The sequence below is a fragment of the Mus caroli genome, unplaced genomic scaffold, assembly GCF_978045245.1.
Source record: "Mus caroli unplaced genomic scaffold, Mus_caroli_1 scaffold_1, whole genome shotgun sequence".
NCBI classification, from domain to species: Eukaryota; Metazoa; Chordata; class Mammalia; order Rodentia; family Muridae; genus Mus; species Mus caroli.
Window position 1 is genome coordinate 89,635,363 of NW_028227256.1, and position 14,333 is coordinate 89,649,695.

At 48.3% G+C, this 14,333-nt stretch overlaps 1 protein-coding gene across 13 annotated transcripts in view; it reads right to left on the reverse strand.

Moving 5' to 3' along the window:
* Window positions 1–13,314, reverse strand: part of Kif1a (kinesin family member 1A) — an 88,192-nt gene extending 74,878 nt beyond the window's left edge. For all 13 annotated transcript variants that reach the window (XM_029476984.2, XM_085839597.1, XM_085839590.1 and 10 more), the window contains exon 1: window positions 13,184–13,314. The gene's annotated coding sequence lies outside the window, so the exon portion shown is untranslated. The remainder of the gene's footprint in view (window positions 1–13,183) is intronic.
* Between the last annotated feature and the right edge of the window lie 1,019 nt (window positions 13,315–14,333).

Consider the following 14,333-nt stretch of genomic DNA (forward strand, 5'->3'; position numbering starts at 1 on the left):
GTAGAGAGCATGAATGAGTGAATGCTAAAACCAGGACATTGAAATAAACAAAGCACAAAGGGTAAATGCTTTAACCGTCTCCTCACACAATGCTTAAAACAGAACTGACAGAGTAAGCCCATTATTTTGCTAAAGGAAGATAGTGTTAAAAAAAAAAAAACCTACACAGGTAAAATAATTGAGTCTGGAAGCAAAAGCTGGTGACTTTTCTAAATAAATCTAGTACATATTAACTTAAAAAGCATTATTTTTAGCCTGGAGAAGCAAAAGTAGGTGGATCTCTATGAGTTCAAGGCCGGCCTGGTCTACATAATGAGCTCCAGAACAGCCAGGGCTACACAGAGAAACCCTGTCTTAAAAAATCAAACTAGCTGTCATTACACACACACACACACACACACACACACACACACCTGTAATCCCAGCCCTTAGGAAGCTGATGTAGGAGGTTTGGAGCCTGAGTCACATTCTCCAAGCACACAATAACAAAAGATTCATGTTTGGTTGTCAAATGTGTGTGTGTGTGTAGAAAATAGTAAGTTTTCTCACTAAAATGGACATTTCTCAGTAGAGAGAACAGTAGAGGTGACAGCTACCTCTGGCCCACATTACGGAGCATCTAGAAATCCAGGACAAATAACACATCAGAAACAAGTGAGAAAACTACTCAGGAAACAAAACTGAATGAAAAGTGCATAACCAGCACTCCTGAAATAAAGGTCCCACGTCCGCAGGAAGGCAAGAGCCCTTGCGGATGCCAGGCACCAGAGAACTGGGACCACTCATGACTACAAGCTACCACAGGACAGCCAAGCCTTCAAAGCTCTACCTTCAGTGTCTGTGAGACTGGACAGATCGGTGCACTATTAAAGGGATAAACACAGGAGATTGTTTCAATGACATTGAGACACAAGGACACAAAGAATGGCAAAGCAAGAGTGTCAAAGAGTCTGAGACTAAGGCTGGTCCTCATGAGGTTGCAGTTTCCACGGCACCTGAGCTGATCTTGGCATCAAGTCTGAAGCCCCTGTGAGAAAAGGTCTCCTACAAAGTACCACCACCCATGTCCCACTGGGGAGTGCAGATGGTCAGAACATGTACACTCAAAAGTGTAGATTGCCAAGCAATTAATTTTACTAGAGTCAAGGGAGAGGGGCAGGTAGTGGGAGCAGGCAGGGATGGCATCCTGAATGATGCTAGAGTTTTAAATGCCCAGACACAGTTGCCATAATGTTCACTGAAGAAAGCAGTAATGGAAAACAATAGGGTAAAATGTGAACTTTTAGAAATGTAAAACTTAGCTGACCACAAAGTAACTCCCAATAACTTAGATTGTATCAGATGGATCATTTCCCTTGAAAACAAACTAAATATTAACAACAACAACACCTAACCCATATATTTAGAAATTTTACTAAAAATTTAATAAGCTTTTAAATAATGGATACACCAAAGAAGTCATGATGAAGCTACAGAAATTCTTAGTCAACAATAACAAAAAATTACTATTAGCAACCATAATGGGGGCTTCCGCTTCCAGCCAGGATGGAGTCACGGGAAGCAGACTTGGCTCTCGGAGTTCGGTGAGGAGGTTGGATAGTTCTGGAAAGGAGGAGACTGCTCACAACTCCAAACATTGCCCATGGTGCCCCTGAACCTTGCAGGGTCAATCCATGGCTATGTGACCCAGAGACAAAAGGACAGAGCAGCTAAAGGCTAAACAATCCCCAACACTTGCACCAAGTAAGGAGGTATTTGTGATGCAGTCAGCCAAGATACAGAGTCCTCTCCACCCCAGGGATTCCGTGGAGACACCAAAGAATCCTGGGTTCCTCTCTGTAGGATGTCTACCCTAGATATCTATTCTAGAAAAACTTAATGGGCTTTGATGGACAAAGCTGTCCCTCTAGGGAGCTGCAGCCAGCCAGAGCAACATCCAGTGTGCTCTAGAGAGAAAGAGTCTAACTCAGAACCACAGAGTAGGAAACACACACACACACACACATACACACACACACACACACACACACACACACACACACACACACACACATGTCTAGAGCCAATAAATATTAGATGTGCCAAGAAGCAGGAAGAGCTGTAACTAGGGAAAATCCAGTCAGCAAAAACACAAATTTTTCTATGGTATTAGATAAAACTGAATCAATTATTTAAAAATTTACCCACAAGCCCAGCACCATTATGTGTGTCTGCATTTCCAGCAGTGAAGAGACTGAGGCAGAATTCAACTAAACCCAGGAAATTGATACAAATCTGGGCAACAAAGCAAGATTCTAACTCAAGAGAAGAACTAAATTAAATAATATAAATAATAATTCTTATAATTATTATGTAAGTATTATGATTATATAATAATCAATATATATTTTTCTAAAAAACTAGTAGTACTTTAAAAGTGTGTTGTACCATACATTTTAAAAATAATAATGCAAAAATTTTCCAAAAGATTTATTTATTTACTTAACATATACAAATGCTCTATCTGCATGTACAACTGCATGCCAGCAGAGGGCATCAGATCCCATTACAGATGGTTGTGAGCCACTATGTGGTTTCTGGGAATTGAACTCAAGACCTCTGGAAGAGCAGCCAATGTTCTTAGCCACTGAGCCATCTCTCTAGCCCCAATAATTCAAATTTTATATAGACTGCAAGAGGTCAAAGAAAAGGGATGCAGAGAGAAAGTATATATTTCCAATTTATTCGCTGGAAATAATAGAACTTTGGTCACCAATTAAGCAAGGAAAATTAGAAAAATAGATATTACAGGACAATTTCACTCATGAAATTCACTCAGTCCCAGTGAATTAGCTTAGCACTGGAGTGACAAGATAGCTCAGTGGTTTGAGGCACTTGCCACTAAGCCAGCCATCTGAGTTCAATGACAGGCACCCACATGGTGGAAGGAGAGAACCAACTCACAGTCATGACCACGCCTCTCAAGTGCGCAAACACACACAACAGATAAGTAGGAAAATCTAATTTTAAAAACTTAATTTTCGGGCTGGAAAGATGGCTCAGCAGTTACGAGCACTGACTGTTCTTCAGAGGTCCTGAGTTCAATTCCCAGCACCCACATGGTGGCTCACAACCATCTGTAATGGTGTCTGGTGCCCTCTTCTGGTGTTTCTGAAGACAGCTATAGTGTACTCATAAATAAAATAAATACATCTTTAAATCTTTTTTTTTAAAAAAACTTAATTATCAAGAAAACCTGGAACTCCTGAAACATTAGGATAAATCTTAACAATGACATCTATCATTGTGATTCATCACACACCCAAAGAATGGGGGAATAAATAACACCCTCAACAGATATTTTTAAAAAATAAATAAATCAATCATCTTCTACACCCTCATATGATAAGTGTCTCAGCAATATTTGAAGAAAATTGATTTTTAAATCCCAGAAGCCATCCACTGAAACCCACCCAGACATTACACTTCTCGGTGACTTGGAAAATAATGTTCCGTCTATAAAACAATTGGGACCAGCTCAGTTTTGCTTAACTGTTACAGAGGTTCCAGCCACACAGCAAGACAAGAAAAAACAATAAACAAAGCTGAGAGAGAGAGAGAGAGAGAGAGCTCACAGATAGTCACCAGTCTATTTGCTCATTTGCATAGATGCCAAGATTTCCCACAAATAATGCTCAAAGCTTCAGCGTTGTTGGAAATCTACCTGTCCATACACACCAAGCCAGAGAATTAGAAACATTTTACAATACCATTTAAAGTAGTAACCAAGCTACAAAGTACCTAAGGACCATCACTAAAGAGCCCATGAAATTTTCACAAATAAGGAAAACTTTAAACTTTGCCAGAAACATGACAGAAGAGCTAAATAAAGAACTATGACCTTTTCTTTTCCAATTTAGTGTGTGTGTGTGTGTGTGTGTGTGTGTGTGCGCGCGCACGCGCGTGCGCGCGTTGCCTGCAGGTGCATGTGGAGAGCAGAGGCCTCACTGAACCTGTAGCTCATCCATTCAGCAAGGCTGGCTGTCTTGCTTGCCCAGGAGCCTTCCTGCCCCTATCTCCCCAGCACTTAGCTTACAAGCATTCGTGCTTGGGGATTGAATTCAAGTCATCCTGTTTGCCTGGCACCAGCTGAGCCACCTCCCCATTCTGAATTATGACCTTTTGTGAAAACCAAAAATCTCAAGAATGTTGGTTGACTTTTATGTAAATTAATCTAGGACTCCAGCAAAGTTTCAAATGATCTCTTAATCTCTTTTCTTAAACTTTGCAACTTGCTTCTTAAAATGTGTGTGGGAGAATAAGACACTAGGGACGACAATAACAAGACTGAAGGGAAACAGGTCACTGACTGTCCCGGGGCTACAGTTTGCATCTGGACCATGTGGCTCCAGCTTACACTACTGGGAGGTGATGGGACCTTTAGGCGAGGATGTAATGGGTGGTCTTCTAGTCGCTGAGGAAGTACTTGACCGGAATAAGACCATAGCCCCTCTCTTCTCTCCTAAACATGAGATTAAAATGGCTTTGCTCATAGTGAACTCCTGCCATGATGTCTCCACACAGACCCAAAGTAATACGGCCATGCAACCTCAGACCTAAACTCTGAGCCTTACCAAACTATCCCTTTGTACATTAATTCTCATGGGTGAATGTTGTAAGAGTAGCTAACACAATTGGATTCTGCTACCTGGGGTCAACCATGACCAAAGAATATTAAATGGAAATTTGCAAAACTAGAACTTTCCATGTTTTAAATTTGTTAAGGTTTGTTATTAGAATAGCTTCACAGTATTATGAGCTAATGTTAACCTTCACTGTGCTCATTCCATAAACTAAACTTTATCAGCTGCATGTCTATAGGAAAAACAGGTCTCTATGGGGTCATAGCCTACACGGTTTCAAGCATACACATTGAGTCTTGGTATGTAAATCAGGAGATACAATGCAGTACTGGGACTGAGTGGGAAGCTGGCTGTGGTGAACCGACTCCTGTAAGCCCAGCACTTGAAAGGGAGACAAAAAGATGAGGGGTCTAAGGTTATTTTCCACTCAAAGCAAGTTCAGGATCATTCTGAGCTACCTGTGATCTCACATAGATGAATGGATGATATATAGATGACAGATGGATAGATGGATGATAGCATGGAGAGATAGATAGATAGATAGATAGATAGATAGATAGATAGATAGATAGATAGATAACAAATGGATGATAGGATGGATGGATGGATAGATGACAGATGGATAGATGGATGATAGGATGGATGGATAGATAGATGACAGATGGATAAATGGATGATAGGATGGATATAGATAGATAACAGATAGATAGATAGATAGATAGATAGATAGATAGATAGATAGATAGATAGATAGATAGATAGATGCGATAGACAGACAGATGATAGAGGGGTGGATAATAGATGATAGATGGATAGAGGATGATAGATTAGATAGATAGATAGATAGATAGATAGATAGATAGATAGATAGATAGATAATAGGTAAATAGAGGGATAGATAGATGAATGAATGATAGATAGATGGTAGATAGATTCCTACATAAATACATAAATAGATTCATAGATAGATACATAGATAGACACATAGATACATAGACAGACAGACAGACAGACAGACAGAGACATATAACAGGTGATGCAGGGAGGGATAGAAACCCACCTACACCAGCCTGACTGAAAAAATGGTGAGCTAAAGTCAGTAAGAGATTCTTAAGTCAAAAGAGCAAGATGGGGAAGAGGAGAGTGGGACACCCAAACCCTCCTCTGGTCTCTGTGTACCTCTGTGTGTGCACACATGCTCACAAACACCTGCACACATGTGTGCATGTACACACATATACACATACACACAAGATAGTAAATATCTATATATATATATATATTTTTTTTTTTTGAGTCAGGGTTTCTCTGTATAGCCCTGGCTGTCCTGAAACTCACTTTGTAGTCCAGGCTGGCCTCAAACTCAGAAATCCGCCTGCCTCTGCCTCCCGAGTGCTGGGATTAAAGGTGTGCGCCACCACGCCCAGCTTATATTTAATTTTTTAAAGGGTAGTTAGGGTAACATCATCATACTACACTCCAGAGGGTGTGGAAAGGGTGAGCTCTCTCAAAGGCAATGTGCATGGTGGTGGAGAAGGCTAATGTGGAGTGTGGGAATGGCAGGGTCTAAGGGAAACTGAGCCGCCATGGGGGCTCCTGAGCCAGGGAACATAGCCCACAACTGGGGCATCAAAGGCATTACTACCAGTATCTGAGAGTGGCATGGACCGGGGTATATCTGTGTATTTCAGGCTTCTGTATCAACATGGGACAGGGAGAGCAAGGAAATGTCAAATCCCTGTGGACAGTTGGCGGGAGACAACCATGATGCAATGGTGAGATCGCAGCCATGGCTCGAACCTAATCCCCAGAGCCGTGAGTTAACACATCTTTAGGATGAGGAAATGGATCATGTGTGGATTCACGGGTTAATGGCTCATCATGACAACAACTTTAATATAAAATGAGGCTCTCTGACACACGTTCTGTCTTGAGTGGGATAGTTTTAGCTGTTGTTAGATGCAGTGTAAGTCCTTCACCGTAGCTGCGCGAAGGCAGGCACCATGCTCTTTGACTGTGGACCAAATGAGCCCCTCTGTTTTAGTCATTGTATGGTCTCAGATATTGTATGAAAGCTACAGAACTTGAATTCAAGTCACACGCAGATAAGTCGGGCGAGCAGGAGTAGCAGGTGCTCTTGGCCACCAGGGAAGGGTGAGACTGCAGAGAACACGTGAGGGCCTCCCTAGCAACCCAGCAAGCAGTCTTCACCTAGGGATCTACCTACCTTTGAGATAACTCAGTGGGCTGATATGTACACACACACACACACACACACACACACACACACACAGGCACGCACACACGCCAGAAACTTTGAAGAACATGGCATCAACAAGTTCCTCTTCCTGAGCACTAAATCCTCTCAAAGAATATGAGAGGGGAAACATCTGAAATGGGGTTTTCTTCATATCTCAATAGATGACAGAGTCAAAGACAGACCAGGCCACACCCAAAACCCGCAAAGAGTGAGGTGGGAACCCTCAGCCAATTGACCATCACACTGGCAGGCACACACGCCTGCCAGTCATGCAGAGACCTCATACAATGGAGAAAACACAGTAGGGTCATCCTAGCAATGAATAAAGAATGCTTTGAAGTGATACAATGAAGCAGAGGCTGGGGGTGGGGAGGGTGGCACTCCTGTCGTACTCTTCCCAGGGTTCACGTTTGGGCAGCCAAAGAATCCAAAGGAAGGTTAAAGACTCATAGCTCAACCTGAAACTCTATCCCACCACCACCACTGTCCACCTCAGGATAGGCAGTGCCACTGGGATCATTTGCAGGCAGCTATAGGGTTTTTTTTCCCACAAATATTAAGGAGCACATACAGCCTTCAGGGCAGAGGCTGGCACCAAAACTCTGGTGCTGGGTAGGTAAGTTGGAAGCAGCCACCCCATCACCTGGGGCTGAGCCTGCAAAGGATCCCTGCTCCAGGCAGAACCCCACTCAGGAAGCAGATGAATCACAAGCACTCCTCAGTCACCTGGACTCCAAAGATGTGTGTGTACCAAGGAGGAACCCAGCATCTATGAGGAGAGCAAATGTGCCAAATGCAGAGCTTGAGCAAAGCAGCAGAAAATGGGCCCTATAGGAAAGGGAAGCCACGGGCACACTCAACAAGTGAACGAAGCCCCGGCTTACATACTCAAATGCCATCTATTAAAAGAGTCTTCGACTATGGGAGCAAAACGCTCAGAGATGGGAACAGTTAGAGTCAAGGAAGGGAATGTGTTAGAGGTAGAACGTAGAAAAGGAGACATACAGAATTTCAATCCAAAAACCGGAAAGCGATGTCTTAAAGTTCCCCGTGAAACAGAAAAGAAGGCAGCAACACTGGAATCTGAGGAAGAAAGGAGATAAAGGATGGGAAGACCAAAAACCTACAGAGACTTGATCTTCCATTGAAATGGTCCAGAGGCATCATTGAGCCCCACTGAGACCTATCCAAGGGTATGGGTTACAGATAAAGACTCTCATAAGCGCCTGGATGCCCGGGCCTAAGAAGCCACATCCTCCAGTTTTTGAGGAAATGACTCATTGCCAAGGTAAGGATGGAGCAGAGCCCCTCACACTCATGGATTCATGCGTCATTTATAGTCAGTCTCATGAGGATGTGCCCCAGCAAAGCAAGGTAGAAAACCATAAACAGACAGTCAAGGGAGCCAAGAATCAGAGGCTTGAATTGACAAGAGGTAGAGATCAACTGACGGAAGGTGATGAGCTTTAGGCTAATAGCTATCAGACAAACAGGGAGGTGGTTCCTAGGCCTGGGGTGTCAGGAAAAGGGGGTCTCAGCAGAGCTGTGGATCCCTGGAGACAAAAGAAAGCCACTCTATTAAGAAAAAGGGTATCTGGGGTCTAGAGAAAAGAAACCTCGACCAAGAACGGATTGCCAGGGGCTGGAGAGATGGTTCAGTGTTTACAAGCACTGGATGCTCTACCAAAGGACCTGGGTTCAATTCCTAGCACCCACACAGGGGCTCACGATCATCTGTAACTCCAGTTCAGGGACACTGTCTTCTGGTCCTCTGGCACAGACATACATGCAAACAAAACACATGTACACATAAAATTAAATTTAAAAATATGTATTTTAAAAAGAGAGAGCCTTGCCAAAGTACAGAAGTAATGCACAGGCAAGCAAGACTGCAGGCCTGTGTTCTTCCGTGCTCCTCCGTGCTCCTCCATGCCCTGGAATTACCTGTTGTAGTTGCTACAGCCCTGTCCCATGCTGGGGACCTGCAGCCAGTGGTCCTAGACTGAGAAGTGGGCAGAAAGTGAGAGCCAGTAACACAAAGCTGCTGAGTTTCCCCTACCCAGGGTAGCAACCTCGGAAGCCGCTGCCCACTGGCCCTGTCTTAGTGTCTTACTTTGAACTGGTGACAAGTAGGAGAGGAAACTGAGGCTCACTTGAAGGTGAGTGGATGTGGTGAGTCCTGGTACCCCTCCCTCTAGGTCATTTCTGGGCATCTTCATCCCCTCAAGGGGAGGGGACCATAGGGACAGTCAGGGGCCATTGTGACCCTTGAGCTCCACCCAAAGGGAAGGAAGCCCTGCGAAGACAGCCTCAAAAATTCAGACCCAAGACTAGTCCAGATGGCAGTGTAGCCAGCTGCTAACCCTGAGCTTTTGATATCAAAGATGGTGCTCACTGAATCTTCCTGGATGGTAGGAGGTGACACTATGTTGCCTACCCCCAAGTGAGGGGTGGGGATATAAGAGAAAAGGGGAGGACAGATGAGAGGGGTGGAGGGTGGACAGAAGGCACTAAGAGAGCAGCAATGGGTTGGAGTCTGTAAATGTCAAACATGACTTCCCCAGAGCCTCAGTGTCTGCATCTGAGTAATGGGCATGCTACTGTTTCCTCACTAGCATCTGAGAGCATCAGGTAATGAAATGCACACAATAGCATAGCTCAGCTTGTGTCATATATATTTCCCCTGCTTTCTTTCCAGCCCCAAGCCTACAAGGGAGAGAGAGGAGAGAAGAGGAGGGATGTGGTCTCCATCCTCTGTGCTGGTGACTTAACAGCAAGCTTTCTGAAGGAGGCAGCACCCAAGACACCTTTCAGAGAGAGCTAAGGCTGGAAGAAGAGAGCTATTCAAAAAAGATTCAGACAGGACAAAACTCAAAACCAAAACAACAGCAACAACAAATAAGAACCCAGCAACCCAGGGATGCTGAATGTATGTGTCTCCACATGTGTGTTTGTGTGCATGAGTGTGACATGTACAAGTGTGTACACATGTGAACATGCTATGGTGTTTGTATCTGGTGTGTTTGTATCCACGAGGTAAATGTGGAGAAGATGACACCCTTAGAGTCTCAATGGCCCCGACTTGCTCCTGCAGCCCCTTCCCTTTGAGCTGACCTGTATCTGTCCCAGCACAAGGTTAATGGTACCCAGGAAGCCCTAGATGGGTGCAAGAACTCCTGAATCTGTCTCTGCCTGCCAGCCACCCTTAGATAGGTGACCTATCACCATCTCACACCAGGATGTTGAGAGGTTAGATGAGTGCCCTGGGAACCAGCTTCTGAGAACATTGGCAGCCGGAGCAGGGGGATACTCAACAACTTAGTGTCATTGGTCCTAACTGCCTACCTGTTTCTAGAACAGGCCTGTCATTGCTGCGGGTCCCGGGCATTGGTTAGGACTAAGGATATCTGGGTAGGTGGATGTGAGTCCTGAAATCTGAGCAGGACCCAGCTTAGGTGGGGCACCTCCAGACCATCTGACTGCCTTGGCCTACCCACTCTACTCCTGGGATAAGATTAAATGCAGGCTGTAAAGGCTTTGCTGAAGGTAATCAGGAACTAAGTGCCACCTGAAGGGACTGGATTAGGCACTGAGAGGAGTCAGGAGGCAAAGGAATCAGGACAGCCTTTGCTGCTGACCTTGGCTGGGTCCTCCGGGCCTGCAGCAACCTCACCTGCAGGCCTGGCTCAGCCAGCCCTTCCTTGTATCGCCATGAGCCTGGGAAGGTAATAGTGAGTGAGGCCAAGTGTGGGCCCTGGTTTGGGCTCAGGAGTGAAGTGGCAGGCAGACCAGCTACATCAGGTGCCACTGGGGAGTCTCTGTACTGTCCAGTGTGGACAGTGGGAAGCTCTGTCCTTGGACCTAAGAACGCTGGTTTTGCCCATGCTCTAGGGAACATACAGGCCTCTATATGCTGCAAATCACATGCTCATTTGCCAGCTCAGTGGCCCAGGCTCATCCCTGTTCACAGGTGACCACTGGGCCCCTCCCAGTTCTTAGAGCGATGGACTCTGCCCAAAGGCAGTCTTTGTGCTGGATGATCTTTCTTGAACCCTCCTGGTCCTCCTGCACTTTTCCTAGGGCTCGTCAGCCTCATCTGCTACCTTTTTTTTGCTGCCCCTTCCCCCAAACCCTGCACAAAAGCCCACAGGAGGACTGGCCCGGCTACATTTGCAGAAAACACAATCGACTGAAGAGAGAGAACAGGCTGGATCCTTAGACCACCTAGTCCCCTCTTACTGGCCTGGGACTGAATCCAACACATCAGCTCTGGCTTTGTGCAGAGCACAGGTCTCCACCTGTCTGAGGCTGGCGCAGTCTGCAGCTTCCATGCTCCCTCTGAGCAGGGAATTAGCAGCCTTGAGAAGAGACGCACCCCAGCCTGCCTGAGCAGTACGGGGCGGGGGGGGGGGGGGAGGGGGGCGTTGTTGGGGGTGGGAAGTGGGGATGGATCTCACAGGCATATTGCCAGCTCTCAATCTCACACTGGGACCTCTCAAGGCAGCCTCTATGACCAGTGGCCCACAAACCAAGAAGGACAATCTGTCCTTCAGATTCACCCTCACTACAAAAGGAAGCTTCAAGTCGGGGTCCCTGACTTGCGAACAGGGCTCTTCCCAGGTTTTATACCCAGAGGACCCTAAGATTCCTGCCACCCTCTGCCTAAGAAGACCTGGATAGTGACCCCACCCACCAAAAGCAAAGAACCTCCGGAAGACCATGCTCGTGGAGATCTGAAGCCTGCCTTGGACCCTACAGCCCACCTCACCCTGCTGTATGCACCACAGCCCTCCTCTGCCTGTCCTGTCCATCCCTTCCCTATAGCCTGACTAGGGCAGGTGACCAGCCACACCTGCAAAATGGCCGCCGCAGGTGCGGTCCCAGCCCCCCTGAACCCCACAGCTTCCCTGAAGCCGCCGCTGCCTCCTTAGACAGAGGCGCTGGGCACGTTGCCCTGGCAGCCGCCTTCGGCCAGCTCTGAGTGACCGCGTCTTCAGCGAGAACTTGCGCTGAGGCTGCGGGTCCCCAGGATTGGACTAGCACTGGCAGCGACTCTCCGCACCTCCTCCACCAGCAGTCACTTGATCCAATCCGCTTGCCCTAGCAGGCCTTTAATCCCAGCAATGCGGTCCCCTCTTAGGAAGGCTAGCCACTGGGGGACGGGTCCTCTGGTCTCTGAGAGAAAAAAATTCCCATTCCTGGGGACGTGGGCGCGCATCGGGTCCGCGCCCGGGCGACGTCGCGCCGGCGCCCAGCAGGCCCCATGACTTGGCAATCCCTCTGTCCCCTCCCCCTCCCGCTCCCGCTCCTGTGGCCCCCAGCAGCCTGCACCTCACTGCACCGCAGACCCACCCTCTCCCTTAATCCCAATGTGGTCCCTGCCCCTTCGGGAGCAGAGGGCGGTGGCCTTCCCAAGGGAAGCAGCTGGGGAGAGGAGTGGATTAATGAGGGAATGCGAGGGTCTTCACAGGCAATGTTCCTAGAGTCAACTGACGCCAGACTCCCCGAGACCTCTGTCATCCCAGACGACGCGTCTCCCAGCCCCCTCCCTCCAGCCTGGGACCACACCTGTTACTGGGGCACTGGCTTTGTAGCCGCCAGGCGTGTCTGCGGGTGGTTCCTCCCACACTGTGTCTTTCTGGAAGGGAAATGGGGTCTCTGAAGGGAGGAGCATCGGGAGCACTAGGAGTGATGGGCAGCATTAAGCCAGTGCCTGGCCGTGGCTCCGCATCCCCCGCCCCGCCCGCCTGTTTTGCTGTCGGCTCCAGCATCTGCCCTCCCCCACCAGGGACCAGAGCGGCTGCCCCGCGTACTCTCCCTAGGGCCTGGATCAGCAGCCGTGCCCCGTCTCGACGCCCCTCAGCCTAGTCCTGGTCCCTACTTGGCATCTCTGCCTCCCCTCCCCCGCGGTTCTATCGCATCCCTCTGGGTAGCTCCTCTGCAGTGGAGGGATACGGGGAAAGGAGGCTGTGCCCAGATCTGCTTGTTCCTCTAGCTGGCGACCTCCACCCACATGGGCCAAGTATCGCGCCTCAGCAAAAGAGTCTTTTCTGTGGCCCTGAAAAGCTTCGCAGGAAGCACTGACACCCCTGAATTCGCCCCTTTGTTCTTCTAAGAGGCGGGGGAAGGTCGGGGGAAGGGAAGCCTCAGCTCCAAGCCCGCGCTTCGGGCTGCGACAAGGACATTGGCGTTGGTCCGGAATCTCCCATCAGATGCACATTTAGTGCGGGTGCAGGATGCCAGGGACAGGTGCGGGATGATGAGCGCGGATGGCGACAGACCGTGGGGGCAGTATCCTTACCTCTCAGGCGTCACTGGGGATGGCCGTGCATGGGCACTGGCACCGGGGAGGGTCCCCGATCCTGGAACTGATGCTTCTTACTGCCTGCTCCTGGTGCTGTGACGATGGCACCGCGTGACGGGCTCCGCGCCCCCGACCCGGCCCGCCCCAAGCCCCTCCCGATGCGCTGGTTGGCTGAGCGCTGCGTCCGAGGCTCAGCCGCCAGCTGGTTTGTCGCACAGGGAGAGGGACGGGCAAAGCGGCACAGAAGAGACGAGGTTGGAGCGGGAGGGGGTTGGGGCAGGGCTGTGACATCACCAGTGAGAGGTGGGAGACGGACGCCCGTAATCGGGTGCAGCACCCCCTCGCTCAGCAGTGCCTATCATTCCCAAAGGAGAGGGACCTGGTGGCGTCCAGCTGAACCTGCCTGCAGACCCTGAACCCTTCCTCATGCTGACTGCTTTCAATTGAAATCATAAAAACTGTAAAACAGCCATCTGCAGGACCAAGAGACATCAACACAGGCTTATCGTGGCAGGGGTGGGGGGAAGGGGGAGGCTAGGATGGGGTTGAGGCGCATCTTTCACTGAAGAGGGGATTTGGGGGCTGGTTAGGGATTTAGACTCCAAGTGTTAACAGGTAGGTCTTAAAAATCTCTTTTGGCTTTTGGGCCATATCACCAGAGAAAAGTCAGAGCGTTGCAGAGAGCTCTGTTGACTGGGTGACGCCACAGACAGCAGACTAACCCGCACCTCTTCCTCACACATCCTTCCGTCAGGTGATCTCCTCCTTGTCCCCCTCCCTGTTCCATGGGTCCTAGACCATCATCACACACGGTCACTCCAGCCTAAATCCTCAGGACTTCAACCCACATGCTTCCCTGGATCTTCAATGGCAAACCTCAGCCTTCACCAAGTCTCGGATTTTCCTTTTTCAGTGAGGGTTGGCTCGCAGCTCAGTGAATTACAGGGCCAACCACAGCCCAGGGCTGAGTAACTCGGATAAGGCCTATGGTCAGCTCTCCCACCAGGACTCCCCGCACTGCGGTGGTGGGAGTGATGACATCACGTTACCATAAAACTAGGGTTTCAAGCTTCCTCTTCAAAAAGCTCCTGCCAGCAGCATCCTCTACCCCTGGCAGTTGCTGGGCACTTTAAATGGTTGTCCACTT